This window comes from Ovis canadensis, chromosome 12, assembly GCF_042477335.2.
Source record: "Ovis canadensis isolate MfBH-ARS-UI-01 breed Bighorn chromosome 12, ARS-UI_OviCan_v2, whole genome shotgun sequence".
Classification (NCBI taxonomy): Eukaryota; Metazoa; Chordata; class Mammalia; order Artiodactyla; family Bovidae; genus Ovis; species Ovis canadensis.
The window spans coordinates 79,721,106-79,742,331 of record NC_091256.1 but is presented as its reverse complement, the minus strand read 5'-3'; the positions used below and the strand labels follow the sequence as shown (position 1 = coordinate 79,742,331).

Genomic DNA, 21,226 nt, shown 5'->3' with positions numbered 1-21,226 from the left:
ACTCTGAAAAATTCAAAAGAAGAAGAGATTATATGTTTTGGGCGGTAGATTTGCAAGGTATTATGTAGGAGGTGCCGTTGGAGATGCGCCGTAACTGATGGATGGAACTTTAATCGGTAGAGATGTAACAGTATAGATGGAGAGCACAGGGTAAGCAAAGGTACAGTATCATAAAAACATGGTGTGTGCTTTGGAGAACAGAAAGTCATAGCATTCTGTAGAGACAGAGAGGTAGTGGGCATAATGCCAGAAAGCTCATCCATGGTGAGAGGGTATCACTTAATTCAGTAGGTGGCAGAGGTGAGATATGTTGGTAGATGGCTACTAAGATTTTGAAGAGTGAAATGATCAGAGTCCAGACTTAGAATATTCTGGTTTAAATATCTTGGATTGCTTTAGAACAGAGGGATGCTGATGCTATGCTTCTGCATAACTCTTTAGATAATCCCTTGCCTCTCTCTTTTTTGGGGTCGGTTTCAGTTCAGTCACTCAGTTGTGTCCGACTCTTTGTGACCCCATGAATCGCAGCACGCCAGGCCTCCCTGTCCATCACCAACTCCCAGAGTTCACTCAGACTCACGTCCATCAAGTGAGTGATGCCATCCAGCCATCTCATCCTCTGTCGTCCCCTTCTCCTCCTGCCCCCGATCCCTCCCAGCATCAGGGTCTTTTCCAATGAGTCAACCTTTCACATGATTTTTGGGGTCAGGATGATTCTAGTCTTGCCCATTTTTTCACTTCAGTATTCCAAATGCCTATTCCAGTGCCTGGCACAGAGTAGGTTAATTAATTAACTCTTCCTCTAGACTTGACTATACCAGGGGGATTTTACAAAAGATAATCTGGCCTCTGGCCATACTCTTTTTCTTGTCCTCCAGGCAGTAGCTGCCAGTTTATTCTTTTGGCTCATCAGAAATAATCACCAGTGCCATACCATAATTTCCCTCATTTTTACCCATTATTAGAAGATGTCTGAAACTGTCAGCTTCCAATGAAACCATTGTTAGGTTCCATAGATTTGCTTCTATTTCAGAGCATTTACTGTATCTTGCATGGTAGCAGTCCAACTTTTCAACTTTTGGATCCTTTTGGACACTGTGAACAAGTCTCTAATGACTGACTGTCTAATATCTATGCATGTAAATGATGATGAATATGATCATACCAGTGAATCCCATGGCCCCTAGCTTTTTCCTTTACTATAAAGTGATCTGACTATTCTGAAGGAATGTTGTTTGGTATACTGTTACCATGAGACTTGAAAAGAGCTGGCACAGCAGCAGGGCTAGGCCAACTGGAGTAAGAGGTATATGCAACATGCTTGGGCAACCTGTGTCTTTAGGACTTGCTGGAGCCCAACTATACAAAATACACAGCGACCTGTGTATTTTTTTTTTTCTTGAAGGTGGATATGCCAGAATTTATACCATCCAGATCACATACAGCTCAGATGCCATGGTCATTCATATCTTGCTATAAATTATACACTCTGAAACTAATTGTAGTTTTGGACAGTGAATTTTAAATCATTATAACTAGACTCAAATACACCTTTATTAATTAAAATAGGAACCATTACAATCAGCATATTTTTACCAACAAGAAATAAGTTTGTTTATTCTTGCAGCATAAAAATCTGTGCTTCAGCATTCAGTGAACTCTTGGAAAGCATTTTCTGCCTCCTTCTGGTTGTGGAAGCATTTTCTCAGCAAAAAGTTGTTGAGATGCTTGAAGAAGTTGTAGTTGCTTGGCAAGAGGTCAGGTGAATATGGTGGAAGAGGCAAAACTTCATAGCCCAAATGGTTCAGCTTTTGAAGTGTGATCATGCGAAGTGTGGTCAAGCATTGTCGTGGAGAAAAATTGGGCTCTTTCTGTTGACCAGTGTCAACTATAAGTGTCACAGTTTTCAGTGCATCTCATTGATTTGCTGAGCACACTTCTTAGATGTAATGATTTCACTGGGATTCAGAAAGGTGTAGCAGATCATACAGGCAGCAGGCTGCCAGACAGTGACTGTGACCCTTTTTTGGTGCAAGTTTGACTTTGGGAGGTGCTTTGGAGCTTCTTCTTGGTCCAGCCAGTTAGCTGGTTGTCTCTGGTTATCATATAAAATCTACTTTTCATTGCACGACACAATCCAGTCAAGAAATGGTTCATTGTTGCTGCATAGAATAAGAGAAGATGACACTTCAAACTGATAATTTTGATTTGGGGTCAAATCACAAGGCACCCACTTACCAAGGTTTTTCACCTTTGCAATTTGCTTCAAATGCTGAATGACCATAGAATGGTCAATGTTGAGTTCTTCGACAGCTTTTCATGTAGTTGTAAGAGGATCAGCTTCCTGATGATTGCTCTCAGTTGGTTGTTGTCAACTTCCAGAGGCTGGCCACTACATTCCTCATCTTCAAGGCTCTCATTTCCTTTGCAAAAATTCTTGAACCACCACTGCCCTGTATGTTGGTTAGCAGTTCCTGGGCCAAATATGTTGTTGATATTGCAAGTGGTCTCCACTGCTTTATGACCCATTTTGAACTCAAATAAGAAAATCGCAGATAAGGTATGCAGATGACAACACTCTTATGGCAAAAAACGAAGAGGAACTAAAGAGCCTCTTGATGAAGATGAAAGAGGAGAGTGAAAAAGCTGGCTTAAAACTCAACATTCAAAAATGAAGATCATGGCATCCAGTCTCCCATCACTTCATGGCAAATAGATGGGGCAACAATGGAAACAGCGACAGACTTCATTTTTTTGGGCTCTAAAATCACTGCAGATGGTGACTGCAGCCATGAAAATTAAAAAAAAAAAATGCTTGCCCCTTCGAAGAAAAGCTATGACAAACCTAGACAGCATATTAAAAAACAGAGACATCTCTTTGCCAACAAAGGTCCATCTAGTCAAAGCTATGTTTTTTCCAGTAGTAGTATATGGATGAGAGAGTTGGACCATAAAGAAGGCTGAGTGCCAAAGAATTGATGCCTATGAACTGTGGTGTTGGAGAAGACTCTTGAGAGTCCCTTAGGACTGCAAGGAGATCCATCTAGTCCATCCTAAAGGAGATCAGTCCTGGGTGTTCATTGGAAGGACTAATGTTGAAGCTGAAGCCTCAATACTTTGGCCACCTGTTGCGAAGAGCTGACTCATTGGAAAAGACCCTGATGCTGGGAAAGATTGAGGGCAGGAAAAGAAGGGGATGACAGAGGATGAGATGGCTGGATGGTATCACCGACTTAATGAACATGGATTTGAGCAAACTCCAGGAGATGGGGATGGACAGAGAGGGCTGTCATGCTGCAGTCCGTGGGGTCACAGAGAGTCGGACACGACTAAACGACTGAACAACAAGAACAAATTAATTTGCTTTTTGTCTAATATCATTTCCGTAGCCTAAAATTATAAAATACGCGACAAGTAATGTCATTCACAAAGAAATATAAAGCAAGAAATGCACATTAAAATAATGTATAACTTAACCACTTTTATTTAAGAGTGTATTTAATATCAAAGGGCAAAGTTCAACAATATGAAACTGCAATTATTTTTATGCCAACCTAATAGCAAGGCAGTAGCTTCTAAAAGGGGCCTTCTATCAGTGGGTCAAGGAAACTTTTTTTGTTTGTTTGTTTAATATTGGACTTACAAGGAAGTAAGTTTGTATGTTGAAAAGGAAAATCCACTTGCCTTACTTTGTGAGTATAGCTGGATTCAAGTGCAGCCTGCCCATTATTGGCTTCCCTTTTCCTACTCCACATGTCTCCAAAGAGGGGAAGAGGATAGATTTCACTGTTTTTAGTACCGATAAAGATTGAGTATTATGTAGTTATCATTGAAAACAAAATCCCATTGTCATCTGATTAATAGGCACCTTGTGATCACTGATTTTAACTATTCTACATTTAACATTCTGTGTAAAATATAGTTGAAAATCCCTGTATAATAAGAGAACTTTTTCTAGGTAATATGGTCAATCAGTTGTTTCAGTGATGAGTTGTATGGGCCTTTCTATAGTCCCAAGAGGAGCAATATGATTCAGTAATGAGAATACAGACTTTGGTAGCAGTCAGACCTAATTTCAAGTTCTGGTTCTGCCTCTTCCTAATTTTGTATCTATTTTGAAAATAATAAATATGGATCTTAGCCAAATTAAAAAAAAGATAAAGAGGACTTTCCTTTGGAACCCAAGGGGACTCCTCTGTGATTGTCCTAGAGGAGTTTGTTAGTCTCCATACAACAACTTGATCTGCCTAAGACCCTTTGAGTTTCCTGGCATCTTTGGGTCATAGCGTTGATGGCAAAAGTTCCGATGACTGGCTGGTTCTACCATCTAACCAGCCAGAAAACATTATCTTGTTGTTGACCTCACTCAAGGCCAGTGGTTGATAGGTCATTTAATAAATGTATCAGAGCATCTTCTCCAAGTGTGACTTATTTTGCCTTTCACATGGGAAGAGGCATACGGTATATTGTGCCTCTGCTTCCTATTGGTGGGGTGACGAATTTTTTTCTTTAGAGGAGATATTCAGTCACTTGAAATGACTGTATGCTGACTTGTCTTCATTACTGAGTTGTCAAGCCTCTTTATTTCTCTAGGATCTAGCCCCTGCTCTCTAGTGCATGCATCTGTTTCTGAGGTATCAAGAGTATACGCCTTGGGCTAGTGAGCCAGTCTAGAGAGCTTTCCAGTTCCTGAAAAGATCTATTTCAGCTATTGGGTTAGAAACTGGGGAAATAACTTCAAAATATGTGGGGTGATTTACTGAGATTGCCTTGTCTGAACTCCATTTATTATTGTCACACCAAACTTCTGTTTATTAGGTTTGGAACATTTTTCATTAAAAAAAAATCAAATAGGATCTTAGCTGCCCATATATTTTCCTCTTACGGGCCCCTGGTCGTTGCCAAAGAATTGGACCATTTTGATTGCTTGCTTTGCTACCAGTGGCACTTGAACAGAGTGACAATCTATGGGTTCATCGTCTGCAGAGCAAAACTGGTGGTCTCACCTGGCCGGGGAATTCAGTGCCTCCTATGGGCTGATTTGGTCCCCAAATGTTCAGCTGCACAGGCCGCGGGTCCAGTGCACCACAGTTAATTGATAGCCCCACCTACTACTGAATGGAGATTCCCAGGTGTCACAATGGTAAAGAATATGCCTGCTAGTTAAGGAGACTCAAGAGACGCAGGTTGGATCCCTGAATTGGAAAGATCCCCTGGCGGAGGAAATGGTAACCCGCTCCGGTATTCTTGCCTGAGAATCCCATAGACAGAGGAGCCTGGTGGGCTATAGTCCATGGGATTGCAAAGAGCTGGACATGACTGAGCACAAATGTGTGCGCACACTACTGCTGAATGTGGTATCCAATCCTAACCAACTAGTCGGCCTGACCACAGTCCAGACAACCACAGAGCTCATCTTGCAGCCTTCCTTGGGTAGGGACCAAGCCAGCAGTCTTTTCCAACTATCCTCAGCCTCAGCACAACACCCATCCCTGTCCTCAGAATCTGAATAGCAGACTTGCCCTCAAGTAAACCATAATAGCAAGCAGACCCTACTAGTCTAAGGACATTATCAAAAGACACATCTCGCAATGCAAACTAAACTTACTGGTAAAAAAAGTCTCTGCTAAAGCAATGTGTGAATTCTGGAGGAGGGACTTGATTATGCAGATGTGCAATAAGGAATCAAGGGTCAGAAAAATAAAGTAAAAATGACATCAGCAAAGAAAAGCAAAATAAAGCTCTATTAACTAACCCTAAAGAAATGGAAATCTATGAATTGTCAAAGAAATAATTTAGAATAATTCTCTTAAGTTTAGTGAACTACAAGAAAACACAAATAAGCTAAACAAAATTAGTAAACAAGGAATAAACAAAAATGAGAAATTTGACAAGGAAATAGCAAACATAAAAAAGCTCAGAAAGTCTAGAGTTGAAAGATACCATAACTGAACTGAAGAATTCAATAGAGAGTAGACTTGACCATGAAGAGTCAGTAACCTGGAGGATAAGACATTGGAAATACCCAGTCAAAAGGGCAAAAGAAAAGAGAATGAAAAAGAGTGAAGAAAACCTGTGGGAATAATGGGACACAATGAAAATAAACATGGAAACAATGAAAATGTGAAAGTTTCAGAAGAAGAAAAAGAGAAGGGACAGAAAGAATATTTAAAGCAATAATGACTAAAGGCTTCTGAATCTGAGGCTAGAAAGGAACATCCCAGATGGTGAGGCCAAATAGGTTGAACCTAAATAAGGCTACAAAGGTCAACAAAAGTCTGTCTAGTCAAGGCTGTGGTTTTTCCAGTAGTCATGTATGAATGTGAGAGTTGGACTATAAAGAAAGCTGAGCACCGAAGAACTGATGCTTTTGAGGGGTGGTGTTGGAGAAGACTCTTGAGAGTCCCTTGGACTGCAAGGAGATCCAACCAGTCCATCCTAAAGGAAATCAGTCCTGAATATTCATTGGAAGGACTGATGTTGAAGCTGAAACGCCAATACTTTGGCCACCTGATGTGAAGAACTGACTCACTGGAAAAGCCCCTGATGCTGGGAAAGATTGAAGGCAGGAGGAGAAGAGGACGACAGAGGATGAGATGGTTGGATGGTATCATCAACTCAGTGGACATGAGTTTGAGTAAACTCCGAGAGTTGGTGATGGATAGGGAGGCCTGGCATGCTGCGGTTGATGGGGTCGCAAAGAGCCGGATATGACTGAGCGACTGAACTGAACTCGACTGAAATAGGGCTACATTGAAACGTGTTATAATTAAACTGTCAAAGGTCAAAGACAAAGAATTTTAAGAGCAGCAGTAGAAAAGAGAGAAGTTTTATACAAGGGAACCACCATTAGATTGTTGGCAGATTTTCAACAGAAACTTCTCAGGCCAGGATGCAACAGGATGACATATTCAAAATATTGAAAGAAAATAGCTGTCAGCCAAGAATTATATACTGGCAAAGCTTTCCTTCAGAACTGACCTTTAGAATGTCTTCTTGAGAAGACTTTCCTAGACAAAAGCTGAAAGCATTCACTGTCACCAGACCTGCTGTACAAGAAATACTAAAGTGAATTCATTGAGTGGAAGTAAAAGAACACTAATTAACATCATGAAAACATAGAAAGGTAGTGTAAATCTCGCTGATAATGGTAGTCATAGTTAGTTCTGCAGTATGGTACTAGTGATGCATAATTCACAAAAAACTCTAAAAGTTAAAAAAAAGACAAAATAGTAAAAATAACCATAATTACAATAATGTCATGTTACATAATACAAAAAAAAATGTAAATTGTAACATCAGTAACCTAGCATATGAGGAGAAAAAGACAGAGAAATAAAAATGTTAAATTTACAAATGCTGTTCAGGTTAAATTGTTATCAGTTTAAAATATGGTATTATAAGTTTAAGATATTTATGTAAACCTCATGGTAATCACAAGAGAAAATATTGTAGTAATCATTCAAAAAAACACAATTAAGAAGTTAAAGCATACTGGTACCAGAAGGCATCAAAATAAAAATATACTCATCCCTAAATGTAATATTGTCAGATTTTTAATATGTTTGCAAATCAATTGCTGTTGAGTTAGAAGAATGAAAGAAGTAGTTAAAGAAAGGGAACAACAGATCTGTAAACAACCAAAGAACATTTAACAAAATGGCAATAGTAAGTCTTTTAATTTAACTATAAACACGAACAAATTAAATTCTTCAATTAAAAGACATGGAATGACTAAATGGATAAAAGAACAAGATCCAACAATATGCTGCCTATGAAAGACTCACTTTAGCCTTAAAGATAAAGGAAGACAGAGCATGAAAGGATGGAAAAAGACATTTCAAGCAGATATTCAGTTCAGTTCCCCACTCAGTTGTGTGTGACTCTTTGCAACCTCATGGACTGCAGCTTGCTGGGCTTCCCTGTCCATCACCAACTCCTGGAGCTTGCTCAAATTCATGTCCATCGAGTCAGTGATTCCATCCAACCATCTCATCCTCTGTTGTCCCCTTCTCCTCATGCCTTCAGTCTTTCCCAGCATCAGGGGCTTTTCCAGCAAGTCAGTTCTTCACATCAGGTGGCCAAAGTATTGGATTTTTCAGCTTCAGCATCAATCCTTCCAATGAATATTCAGGACTGATTTCCTTTAGGATGGACTGGTTGGATCTCCTTGCAGTCCAAGGGACTCTTAACAAGCAAGTGTTAACAACAACCAAAAAGCAAGGGTATATATCCTTATCAGACACAATAGACTTTAAAATTGGTCATTATATGATGATAAGTGAAGTCAATACATTAAGGCAAATAGAAGGGGAAATGGTAGAAGTGACAGTTTCTATTTTGTTGGGCACCAGAGTCACCATGGACAGTGATTTCAGTCACAAAATTAAGAGATGCTTGCTCCTTGGAAGGAAAGCAGTGACAAACCTAGATAACATGTTAAGAAGCAGAGACATCACTTTGCTGACAAAGGTCTGTATAATCAAAGAAGGCTGAGTACTGAAAAACTGATGCTTTTGAATTGCGGTGCTGGAGAAGACTCTTGAGAGTCCCTTGGACTGCAAGGAGGTCAAAAGAGTAGATCCTAGAAGAAATCAGCCTTGAGTATTCATTGGAAGGATTATTGCTGAAGCTGAAGCTCCAATATTTTAGCCACCTAGTGCAAAGAACTGACTCATTGAAAAAGACCCTCCTGATGCTCGGAAAGATTGAAGGCTTAAGGCGAAGGGAATGGCAGAGGATGAGATGCTTAGACAGCATCACCGAATCAATGGACATGAATATGAACAAACTCCAGGAGGTAGTGGAGGATAGACTGATTAGACACATACTAGAAAAGGGATTGAGTCAGTAATCAAACGTCACCCAATAAAGAAAAGCCCAGGACTATATGGCTTCACTGTTGATTTTTTACCAAACGTTTAATAAAGATATAAAACCAATTCTTTTCAAACTCTTCTAAAAAATCAAAGAGAACAGAGCACTTCTACACGCCTTTTACACGGTCAGCATTATTCTGACACCAAAACCAGAAAAGGAACTTTCTAGGAAAGGGAAGTACAAACCAATATTCCCAAGAAATATAGATGCAAAAATTCTCAATAAAATACTAGCAAATCAATAAATGGGGCTGAGATAATTGAATTTCACATGTTAAAAGAAACTGGACCCATATATTTCACCACTCACAACATTAACTAAAAATGGATTAAATACTTAAGTATGAGATCTATAACCATGAAACTCCTAGAAAAACAGGAGGAAAGCTCCCTCAAGCTTCCCAGGTGGCACCAGGTAAAGAATCTCTCTGCCAGTGCAGAAGACCTAGGAGATGCGGGTTCGATCCCTGGTTCAGAAAGATCCCCTGGAGGAGGAAAATAGCAGCCCATTCCAATATTCTTGCTTGGAGAATCTCATGGATAGAGGGGCCTGATAGGCTACAGTCCATAGGGTTGCAAAGAGTCAGACATGACTGAAGCGACTTAGCACACATGAACACAAAGCTCTTTGACATAAGGTCTTGGTAATAATTTTTGGAAATGATACCTAAAGCATAAGCCAAAATAAAAGTAAAGAAGTGGGGCTACCTCCAATTAAAAAATTTCTGCAGAGAAAAACAAGTCATCAGCAAAGTGAAAAGAGAGCCTATGGAATAAGAAAAAATATTTGCAGACTATACATATGATGAGGGTTTCATGTGCACAATAGGTAAAGAACTTGTACAATTCAGTAAAAAAAAAAAAAAAAAGCCCAAATAACCCAATTTAAAAAATGTACAAAGAACCTGGATGAACATTTCTACAAACAAGATACACAGAAAGTCAACGTGTACATGAAAAGATGCTCAACATCACTAGTTATTCAGTTCAGTTCAGTTTGGTCGCTCAGTCGTGTCTGACTCTTTGCGACCCCATGAATTGCGGCACACCAGGCCTCCCTGTCCATCAACAACTCCCGGAGTTCACTCAGACTCACGTCCATCGAGTCAGTGATGCCATCCAGCCATCTCATCTTCTGTCGTCCCCTTCTCCTCCTGCCCCCAATCCCTCCTAGCATCAAAGTCTTTTCCAATGAGTCAGCTCTTCTCATGAGGTGGCCAAAGTACTGGAGTTTCAGCTTTAGCATCATTCCTTCCAAAGAAATCCCAGGGTTGATCTCCTTCGGAATGGACTAGTTGGATCTCCTTGCAGTCCAAGGGACTCTCAAGAGTCTTCTCCAACACCACAGTTCAAAAGCATCAATTCTTCGGCACTCAGCTTTCTTCACAGTCGATACATGACCACTGGAAAAACCAAAGCCTTGACTAGACGGACCTTTGTTGACAAAGTAATGTCTCTGCTTTTCAATACGCTATCTAGGTCGGTTATAACTTTTCCTCCAAGGATTAAGCGTCTCTTAATTTCATGGCTGCAATCACCATCTGCAGAGATTTTGGAGCCCAGAAAAATAAAGTCTGACACTATTTCCACTGTTTTCCCATCTATTTCCCATGAAGTGATGGGACCAGATGCCATGATCTTTGTTTTCTGAATGTTGAGCTTTAAGCCAACTTTTTCACTCTCCTCTTTCACTTTCATCAAGAGGCTCCTTAGTTCCTCTTCACTTTCTGCCATAAGGGTGGTGTCATCTGCATATCTGAGGTTATTGATATTTCTCCTGGCAGTCTTGATTCCAGCTTGTGCTTTATCCAGTCAAGCGTTTCTCATGATGCACTCTCACATAAGTTAAATAAGCAGGGTGACAATATGCAGCCTTGACGTACTCCTTTTCCTATTTGGTACCAGTCTGTTGTTCCATGTCCAGTTCTAATTGTTGCTTTCTGACCTGCATACAGGTTTCTCAAGAGGCAGTTCAGGTGGCCTGGTATTCCCATCTCTTTCAGAATTTTCCACAGTTTATTGTGATCCACACAGTCAAAGGCTTTGGCTTAGTCAATAAAGCAGAAATAGATTTTTTTTTTCTGGAACTCTCTTGCTTTTTCCATGATCCAGTGGATATTGGCAATTTGATCTCTGGTTCGTCTGCCTTTTCTAAACCAGCTTGAACATCTGGAAGTTCACAGTTCACGTATTACTGAAGCCTGGCTTGGAGAATTTTGAGCATTACTTTGCTAGTGTGTGAGATGAGTGCAATTGTGTGGTAGTTTGAGCATTCTTTGGCATTGCTTTTCTTTGGGATTGGAATGAAAACTGACCTTTTCCAGTCCTGTGGCCACTGCTGAGTTTTCCAAATTTGCTGGCATATTGAGTGTAACACTTTCACAGCATCATCTTTTAGGATTTGAAATAAATCAACTGGAATTCCATCACCTCCACTAGCTTTTTACGTAGTGATGCTTCTTAAGGCCCACTTGACTTCACATTCCAGGATGTCTGGCTCTAGATGAGTGGTCACACCACTGTGATTATCTTGGTCATGAAGGTCTTTTTCATACAATTCTTCTGTGTATTCTTGCCACCTCTTCTTAATATCTTCTGCTTCTGTTAGGTCCAGACCATTTCTGTCCTTTATCAAGCCCATCTTTGCATGAAATGTTCCCTTGGTATCTCTAATTCTCTTGAAGTGATCTCTAGTCTTTCCCATTCTGTTGTTTTCCTCTATTTCTTTGCACTGATCGCTGAGGAAGGCTTTCTTATCTCTTCTTGCTATTCTTTGGAACTCTGCATTCACATGCTTATATCTTTCCTTTTCTCCTTTGCTTTTCACTTCTCTTCTTTTCACAGCTATTTATAAGGCCTCCCCAGACCGCCATTTTGCTTTTTTGTATTTCTTTTCAATGGGGATGGTCTTGATTCCTGTCTCTGTACAATGTTACGAACCTCATTCCATAGTTCATCAGGCAGTCTCTCTATCAGATCTAACCCCTTAAATCTATTCCTCACTTCCACTGTATAATCATAAGGGATTTGATGTAGGACATACCTGAATGGTCTAGTGGTTTTCCCTATTTTCTTCAATTTAAGTTTGAATTTGATGATAAGGAACTCATGATTTGAGCCACAGTCAGCTCCCGGTCTTGTTTTTGCTGACTGTATAGAGCTTCTCCATTTTTAGCTGCAAAGTATATAATCAATCTGATTTCGGTATTGACCATCTGGTGATGTCCATGTGTAGAGTTTTCTCTCGTGTTGTTGGAAGGTGTTTGCTACAACCAGTGCATTCTCTTGGCAAAACTCTATTAGCCTTTACCCTGCTTCATTCCATATTCCAAGCCCAAATTTGCCTGTTACTCCAGGTGTTTCTTGACTTCCTACTTTTGCATTCCAGTCCCCTATAATGAAAAGGACATCTTTTTTGGGTGTTAGTTCTAAAAGGTCTTATAGGTCTCCATAGAACCATTCAACTTCAGCTTCTTCAGCATTACTGATTGGGCCGTAGGCTTGGGTTACTGTGATATTGAATGGTTTGCCTTGGAAATGAGCAGAGATCATTCTGTCGTTTTTGAGATTACATCCAGGTACTGCATTTCGTACTCTTTTGTTGACCATGATGGCTACTCTATTTCTTCTAAGGGGTTCTTGCACACAGTAGTAGATATAATGTTCATCTGAATTAAATTCACCCATTCCAGTCCTTTTTAGTTTGCTGATTCCTAGAATGTCGACGTTCACTCTTGCCATTTCCTATTTGACCACTTTCATTTTGTCTTGATTCATGGACCTAACATTCCAGGTTCCTATGTAGTACTGCTCTTTACAGCATCAGACCTTGCTTCTGTCACCAGTCACATCCACAACTGGGTATTGTTTTTGCTTTGGCTCCATCCCTTCATTCTTTCTGGAGTGCTTTCTCCACTGATCTCCAGTAGCATATTGGGCAGCTACTGACCTGGGGAGTTCCTCTTTCAGTGTCCTATCATTTTGCCTTTTCCTACTGTTCATGGGGTTCTCCAGGCAAGAATACTGAAGTGGTTTGCCATTCCCTTCTCTAGTGGACCACATTCTGTCAGACCTCTCCACCATGACCTGCCCGTCTTGGGTGGCCCCAGATGGTATGGCTTAGTTTCATTGAGTTAGACAAGGCTGTTGTCCGTGTGATCAGATTGACTAGTTTTCTGTGATTATGGTTTCAGTGTGTCTGCCCTCTTATTCCCTCTCGCAATACCTACCGTCTTACTTGGGTTTCTCTTACCACGGACGTGGGGTATCTCTTCATGGCTGCTCCAGCAAAGCACAGCCGCTGCTCCTTACCTTGGATGAGGGGTGTCTCCTCACAGCCGACCCACCTACCTTGATCGTGGAGTAGCTCCTCTCGGCCCTCCTGCACCCACGCAACCACCGCTCCTTGGACATGGGGAATAAACCATTAAATAAGCCATTAAACCAAAGAAATCGTACCATTTTCAATAACATTTACTTCAATGAATACCTTGAAGACATTTTGCTACGTGAAGTAAGTCAGATAGAAAAAGGCATCTGAAACAAAACTAAACTAAACTCATGGAAAAGTAGATCAGGCTCATATTTGCCAGAGGGAAAGTGGAGAGGGCATTAGAGGAAGGTGGTAAAAAGATACAGATTTTCAGTATAAGATAAATAGGTATTATGAATGTAGTGTACAACATGAAGAAGAGTAAATCCTGAGTTCTCATCACAAGGAGCCTTTTTTTCCCCTTTGTTGTATCTATATAAGGAGATGTATGTTAGATTAACCTATTGTGGTAATCGTTGACAATATATATAAATCAAACTATCATGCTGTATTCCTTAAAGTTACTACAGTGATGTGTATCAATTATTTCTCAATAAAACCAGAAAAGAAATCTTCTGTGAACCAGCCAAGCACACTTTTAGGACTACTGCCAGCTATTGAGCAAGGACATCAAATCCAGAATTTCTGTTAAGTGTGCTTGTATTGATAAATTTAGCCCCAATATAAAACTACTTTCTTTTTTTCCTTGATGAAATACTTCATAATACATTCTTGTACATATTCCCCAAGATTTTGCCAAAATCAACAAGCCACATTCTGAAGAGGTTTTGGTGTGTAATTCTTTATTCTTGAATTTGATTTTTTATTGGTCCTTTGGGATCTATTTGGATCTGGCTGTAGTAAGACTGGTGACAATAAGGGGTGTTTTGTGTATGAGTGCCTACCTGTTCCCACATATGTATTGGGGGTGGAGCATGATAAGAATTAACTTCATCTTTATAGATAAGTCTCTGAGGCAAGGAAGATATTCTATAAATGTATTCTACATATGCGTATCCAGTTTGAATTTGCAGATTGGTATGTAAACTGCAGCGACATAGAATAATGACTGTTCAGAAAATGTTGCCAAATTGTTGAAGTCTGATTTCCCCAGGGATTCATTATCATAAAATCTCTTTTCCAGACCAAGGAAGATTTCACTGGATCAAAGGGGTTAGATTTGGCTGGTTAGAATTGGTCTCTTACTTTCTAAATCAAAATCAAGACCAAATAATTCCACTGAGACCTTGCCTTGAATCTGATAGTCCTTGTGATCAAAGATTTCTTTCTGCTCTCTATAACCTCGCTTTTTCTTTCTTTTTTTCTTGCATCGAATCATCTGATCTTCTCAAGGATTTGATAAACAATCATCTATTGTTTGTCATAGATAATAACATAATAGACTTACACAAGCACTCAATTTGTTATACTCTTTTGGGCTTACAAGCCCGTAATTTTGCAAGTTTGAATCAAAGATGGATTTTAGGAAACTGTTTAAAAGTAGAAACAGAAGCCCTGAGCCATCATTTATTATAGTGCTTAATTTTGCACAAGATGGTCAAGTGAACTCTGAAAGAGTATAATAAATGACATATTCCTCCAGTAACAAATATTAGCACACAAAACATGCAGACGTGAATCTACTCTATCCAGAATTTTACCCAGTAGAGTTTCTTTTGCCTGAGTATAATTTGTACTCACTTGCCTGGGGATCTGTGGAAATTTGCAGCAGAGCCAAGTTCTTTTGATTCCTGCTGAGATTCTTATGATGCCAAGTCACTTCTCACACCCCTGACCTTGGGTTGATACTGCTTGGGAGAATATTGTTTACTTAAGAAAGAACAAAGTTGCCCCCAGAGTTTAAGTTTTTATATATTATTTCTTAGTTTTTATAAAGACATTGTTAAAACAATTATAAAACATTATGAAAGGAAATAAAACTCTAGTTTCACTTGTAACTCAACTCCCTGCCACAGCAGCTATTTTCACTCTCTCTTGTGTTCCTTTCATTTCTGAATGCGGACAAATTTAGGGGGCTTCTTGGGCAGCTTAGCTTTCTCAGGCACTTAGTAAGCTTTCCATGTGTTTGATGCCAATCGATTTCATGTATCAGTAAGTGTATCACAGGTCGTTTCTAGACTTCTGTACTTTTATGCTTCTCTCTCTGTATATTTGGCTTTCTGCTTCCGTTTTCTCTCTTGACAAAATTATTAATTGGAAAATCTTTATTTATTTTCGTGCATCATGTCCAAAGCGGGTCAGCAGTGGGCTCTGCCTAATCTTTCATTTCTCTCTTTTTAAAAAAGCTGTCTGCTCCTATTGAATGTCTTTTCTAAATATCATGCTCTTAGCTGACTATTGCTCTCGGAGACGCTAATCCATTTAGAGATTTTAGCAATGAGTATGATTCTTTTGACTTGTTAGCTAGGATTGATCAAGGCTGAGTTTTAATCAACTTTGTTAGTTAAAGCATTTCTAAATTTTTCATTGTAGTTTTTGGGTCTGAGAAGCAGTTGCCTCTTTTCACTCTCTAACTCTCTGAATTCATGGACTTTATTACCTATCTCTCGTCTTCAAACTGGGCCAATTAGTTTCTGTGGCCAGTTCGTCCCCTCCCTCTTGCAGACCTCGCCAAAGGCAATGACAGCACCAGTTCCCAGTATCAGCAGTTTGCTCCCACATGGCTTTCTCTGCACCTCTAAGTTTAGCACATGTGTGTTCTGCTTCCCAAGTTTTCCCAACACAGATTGCCGCCTTACCGGCCTCCATTAGCAGTTTTCCTGCTGTCTGCCAGTTGACCATGAAGCCAATATCACATAGTTCAGGTTTTCATTAGAGCTACTACAGTACATTCTACTTTTAGGTTCCAATTTTTATATCTGTCCGTACAGGTTCAGTTATGGTGTAGTGACAGACAGCTCTGACGTCCCAGTGACTTGACATGGGGGAAATTTATTTCTTGTTCATAGCAGCCAACAGGGTTGAAGCCTTATAATGTCTTAGGGCATCAGGCTAATGGGGAATTCATCTGAGCACATCCTTGGATGGCTGCTGAGGCAAGAAAGGGGTGGATAGGATTGTGTGCTGGAGTGACACCCTGACATTGGGTTGGTCATTGTAAGTCATGTAATTAGGCCTAGCTTCAGAGTGGGTGGGGAAATGCTGTCCTTCTGTTGTGGGTTGAATACGACTCATCAGAAGATGTTGAGGCCCTAACCCCCAGAACCTGTGAATGTGACCTTACTTGGAAATGGGGTTTTTACCCAGATAATCAAATTACAATGAAGTCATTAGAGTGGGCTGTAATCTGATATGACTGATGTCCTTTTAAAAAAGAGAAATTTGGGCAGAGATGAGTATGTGTAGAGGAAGGATTATGTGAAAACACAAGGAGAACATTAACTACAAGCCAAGATGTGCCTGAGGTTACCAGAAGCCAGGAGAGAGTCTCCCACACAGCTCTCAGAAGGAGCCAACCTGGTCGACACCTGGACTTCAGACTTCTGGCCTCCAGAGCTATGACGTGATAGATTTCTGTCGTTCGAAGCATCTCAGTTTGTAATGCTTTATTACTGCAGTTCTAATACACTTCCTGTATATCTAGGAGGAGAAGATTGGAATATTTATAAACAGCATTAATGACCATCACAGTGTATTTATAGATGTAAAACATATATCACTTTACTAGTTTTAATCCCAGTTTATAGAAAAATTTGCATCCCATTTTCTTCACTTAGCATTAATTAATGTCTTTGTCCTTTTATACCGACATATTTTCATTGCTAAATTGCTGTTATATATAGCTATTTATATTTTATTTTTAATTATAGGATAATTACTTTATAATATTGTGATGGTTTTTGCCATACATTAACGTGAATCAGCCATAGGTATAGATATGACCCCTCCTTCTTGTGCCTCCCTCCCGCCTCCCTCCTCCTTGCATCCCTTTAAGCTGTCACAGAGGACCAGCTTTGGGTTCCTTGTGTCATAGAGTAAATTGCTGCATTATATCTTATCATATAGTCCTAAATGTTTAATTTATAATTTTCATGCTGTTAACAAGTACTATGAATTGCAAAATCAAAAATAGAAAAAAAATATAAAATTCTCGGATAATATCAATTTCCAATAAAGCAATGAATATGAGGCACTAGGAGTGTAAATATATTGTCCAGTATTGCAACAAATGTAGTTAATGCAGACTCTTAGAAAGTCCGAGATTATTGCCAAAAGTTGTTTATTATTACACAGATAACATGTATCAATTTGTTCTGTTACTAGACTTCATTGAAGCTAAAAAATATATGTGCAATATAAAAAATTCTCTGTAAATATTCCAAGGAAAATTTCAGTGTTATCCCTTAATTCAGTGGTAAAGTAAGTCCTGATTTTCTGGGGAATAGTCAATGGAAAAAATCCAAATTAAATTTATTCTTATTCTCAATATCTGGTGTTGCTAAAGAAGAAAATTCTTTGATCTTCAACTCCTACTCAGATATATATCCTTGTAAGGGATGTTGTACTACATGCTGGAACACTTTCTTTCTTCTTTCCTGCTCCAGCATTAAATTATGTATGACTCCCTAGTGTATATAAATATTTCCTTCTAGTTGGAATCTCACTTGCAGATGGTAGAATGTCATAAATATAACTTAAACCCCCCCCCCCCAGTAACAGACTCAGGATACTCAAGGTATATTAATGTCACACATCTATGAAAAATGCATGAGATTCTTTCATAGAGTGATGATGCCATTTTTATTTCTCATCTATATTTAACCCTGAGAAAAGTGAGCAGAATGACAGAGTAAAATGAAATATGTTCTTTAAGCTACATTTCATGGTTTCATGGTTGAATTAAAGATATCCTTATTTAGTGTCCTGAAATGTCTGCAAGTTTGCTGAGACCATTTCAGTACCAAGCCCAGTTTAATACATTGAAGAGAACATTCAGCACAGTATGTGGGGAATAAGGTTCTCAAGTTGTGTTCTTGTAGTCTGTTGTGGCTTTTTTTTTTTTTAACTGTGTTTCATAAAGTTCCAGATAGAGGAGAGACAGAGTTTTGGTTATCTGAGGATGTCTAAGGAACTAACATATAAAATCAGTTTTATAATTCGAGGCTTTTCATCAGAATCAACCAATAACTTCCTTACCACTTTCATGGAGATACAGCTGTTATTTATTGCAATTACAGCTTTATTATTACAAAGCTCAGCTGGTAAAGAATCCACCTGCAATGCGGGAGACCCTGGTTCGATTCCTAGGTTGGGAAGATCCACTGAAGAAGGGATACGCTACCCACTCCAGTATTCTTGGGCTTCCCTTGTGGCTCAGCTGGTAAAGAATACACATACAATGTGGGAGACCTGGGTTTGATCCCTGGGTTGAGAAGATCCCCTGGAGAAGGGAAAGGTTCCCCACTCCAGTACTCTGGCCTGGAGAATTCCATGGACTGTATAGTCCATGGGGTTGCAGTCACAGCAATTACTACGTACTGGGCACTGTGCCAAGTGATTTACATACATCACTCATGTAGTTCTCTCAAGAAATGGATAGAGTAGCTATTGTTATCCTCATTTTGTAGATAAGGAAGCTACAGTTTAGAAAGGATTCGTCCAAGTTAATGGATACTGAAATGTGAATCTAACCAGCTTGCTGTCTCAGTCTCTTCTAACCATTACTCCAGAACTTTCCAATACGGTTTCATGTAGTAGCATGCATAGAAATTGGCAACACTTGCACACACACTTGAGAAAACTGAAGGGGATTTGGGAATATATATAATGGGGCTTGGTGGAAAACAAGTTATTAAATTTTCCCTGTGTTATGTAACTATTAGAAGAAAAATAAAAACAAAAGAACAAGGACTTTTTAAATAAAAATAATAAATCTTGTCCCATTTTATTTTTTCAGTTTTAGAGAAGTATGGTTGATTTGCAATATTATGTTAATTTTTGCTGTACAGAAAAGTGGTTCTGTTATACATATGTATATTCTTTTTCATGTTCTTCTCTATTATGGTTTATCTCAGGATATTGAATGTAGTTCCCTTTGCTATACGATAGGACCTTGTTGTCTGTCCATCCTACATATATTAGCTTGGTACAAATGTAATTGTGGTTTCAGACTATGAATTTTAAATAATTATAACTAGGCTTAAAAAGCAGAGACATTACTTTGCCAACAAAGGTCCGTATAGTCAAAGCCGTGGTTTTTCTAGTAGTCGTGTATGGATGTGAGAGTTGGACCATAAAGAAAGCTGAGCACTGAAGAATTGATGCTTTTGAACTGTGGTGTTGGAGAAGACTCTTGAGAGTCCCTTGGACAGCAAGGAGATCAAACCAGTCAATCCTAAAGAAAATCAACCCTGAATATTCATTGGAAGGACTGATGCTGAAGCTTTGATACTTTGGCCGTCTGATGCAAGGAGCTGAAAAGACCCTGATACTGGGAAAGTTTGAAGGCAGGAGGAGAAGGGGATGGTAGAGGATGAGAAGGTCAGATGGTATCATCAACAAAGTAGACATGAGTCTGAGCAAGCTCTGGGAGATGGTGAAGGATAGGGAAGCCTGGTGTGCTGCAGTCCATGGGGTTGCAAAGAGTCGGACATGACCGAGCAACTGAACAACAACAACAGAAAAAAAAAAAACCAGCAAGGCTCAAATACATCTTTATTAATCAAAATAGGAACCATTACAGTTATTTTTGGCAACGAGAAATAAGTTGGTTTATTCCTGTAGCATAAAAATCCATGCTTTGGAATTTGGTGAACTCTTGGAAAGCACGTCTGCCTCCTGCTAATTGTGGAAGCATTTTCCCCGGAAAAAGATGTCGAGAAGCCTAAAAAAGTGGTAGTCAGTTGACAGGAGGTCAGGTGAATATGGTAAATGAGGCAAAACGTTGTAGCCCAATTTGTTCAACTTTTGTAGAACTGATTGTGCAACATGCAGTCAAGTGTTGTGGAGAAGAATTGGGCCATTTCTGTTGCCCAGGATTGGCTTCAGGCAGTGCAGTTTCGGAGCATCTCATCAGTTTGCTGAATTTTGCAGGGATTCAGAAAGCTGTGGTGGATCAGATGGGCAGCAGACTATCAAACAGTGACCGTGACCTTTTTTTGCTGCAAGTTTGGCTTGGGAAAGTGCTTTGGAGCTTCTTCTCAGTCCAACCACTGAGCTGGTTGTCAACGGTTGTCACTTATTGTTGTACATCACAGTCTGATTTAGAAATGGTTCTTTATTGTGTGCAATAAGAGAAGACACTTCAAAATGACAATTTTTTTGATTTTCGGTCTGCTAATGAAGCACCCAGTTTTTCAACTTCCAGTTTGCTTCAAATGCTGAATGACCATAAAATGGTCAACATTGAGTTCTTCGGCAACTTCTCATGTTGCAAGAGGATCAGCTTTGATAATTGCTCTCAGTTGGTTCTTGTCAACTTCTGATGGCCAGCCGCTATGCTACTTACCTTCAAGGCTCTCGTCTTCTTTGCAGAACTTCTTAAACCACCACTGCACTGTCAGTTCATTCACAGTTCCTGGGCCAGATGCGTTGTTAATGTTGTGAGCTGTGTTCACGGCTTTATGACCCATTTTGAACTCGGATAAGAAATTTGCTCAAATTTGCTCATCATTTAACATCATTTCCACAGTCATATAAATGGAAATACACATACATATAAAATAATCAAATAATAAGTCATTAGCAAAAAAGCATAAAGTAAGAAATGCACATTAAAATGACATATAAAACATAACCACATTTATTTAAGAATGTATTCAAGAATCAAATGGCAAATTTCAGCAGTGCAAAAACCGCAATTACTTTTGCACCAGCCTAGTATAATAGTTTGCATCTGCTCTTGGCATATTTTAAATAAGGGACATGAGCTTATTTCTATGACCATATAATTTTGGCATCAGATTTTAGGCTTGAAACATAATTTCTGACCAGATTGTTTTTAAGGACAGTTTCTTCAAATTCTTGACAGTGATCATCAACTAGAAACTTCTGCAAACAAACAGGCAAAAAAATT

The 21,226-nt window shown here is 39.3% G+C and overlaps 1 pseudogene; it reads right to left on the bottom strand.

Moving 5' to 3' along the window:
* Nucleotides 1-1,556: 1,556 nt before the first annotated feature.
* LOC138415855 (histone-lysine N-methyltransferase SETMAR-like) lies at nt 1,557-20,783 on the bottom strand (annotated as a pseudogene).
* Between the last annotated feature and the right edge of the window lie 443 nt (nt 20,784-21,226).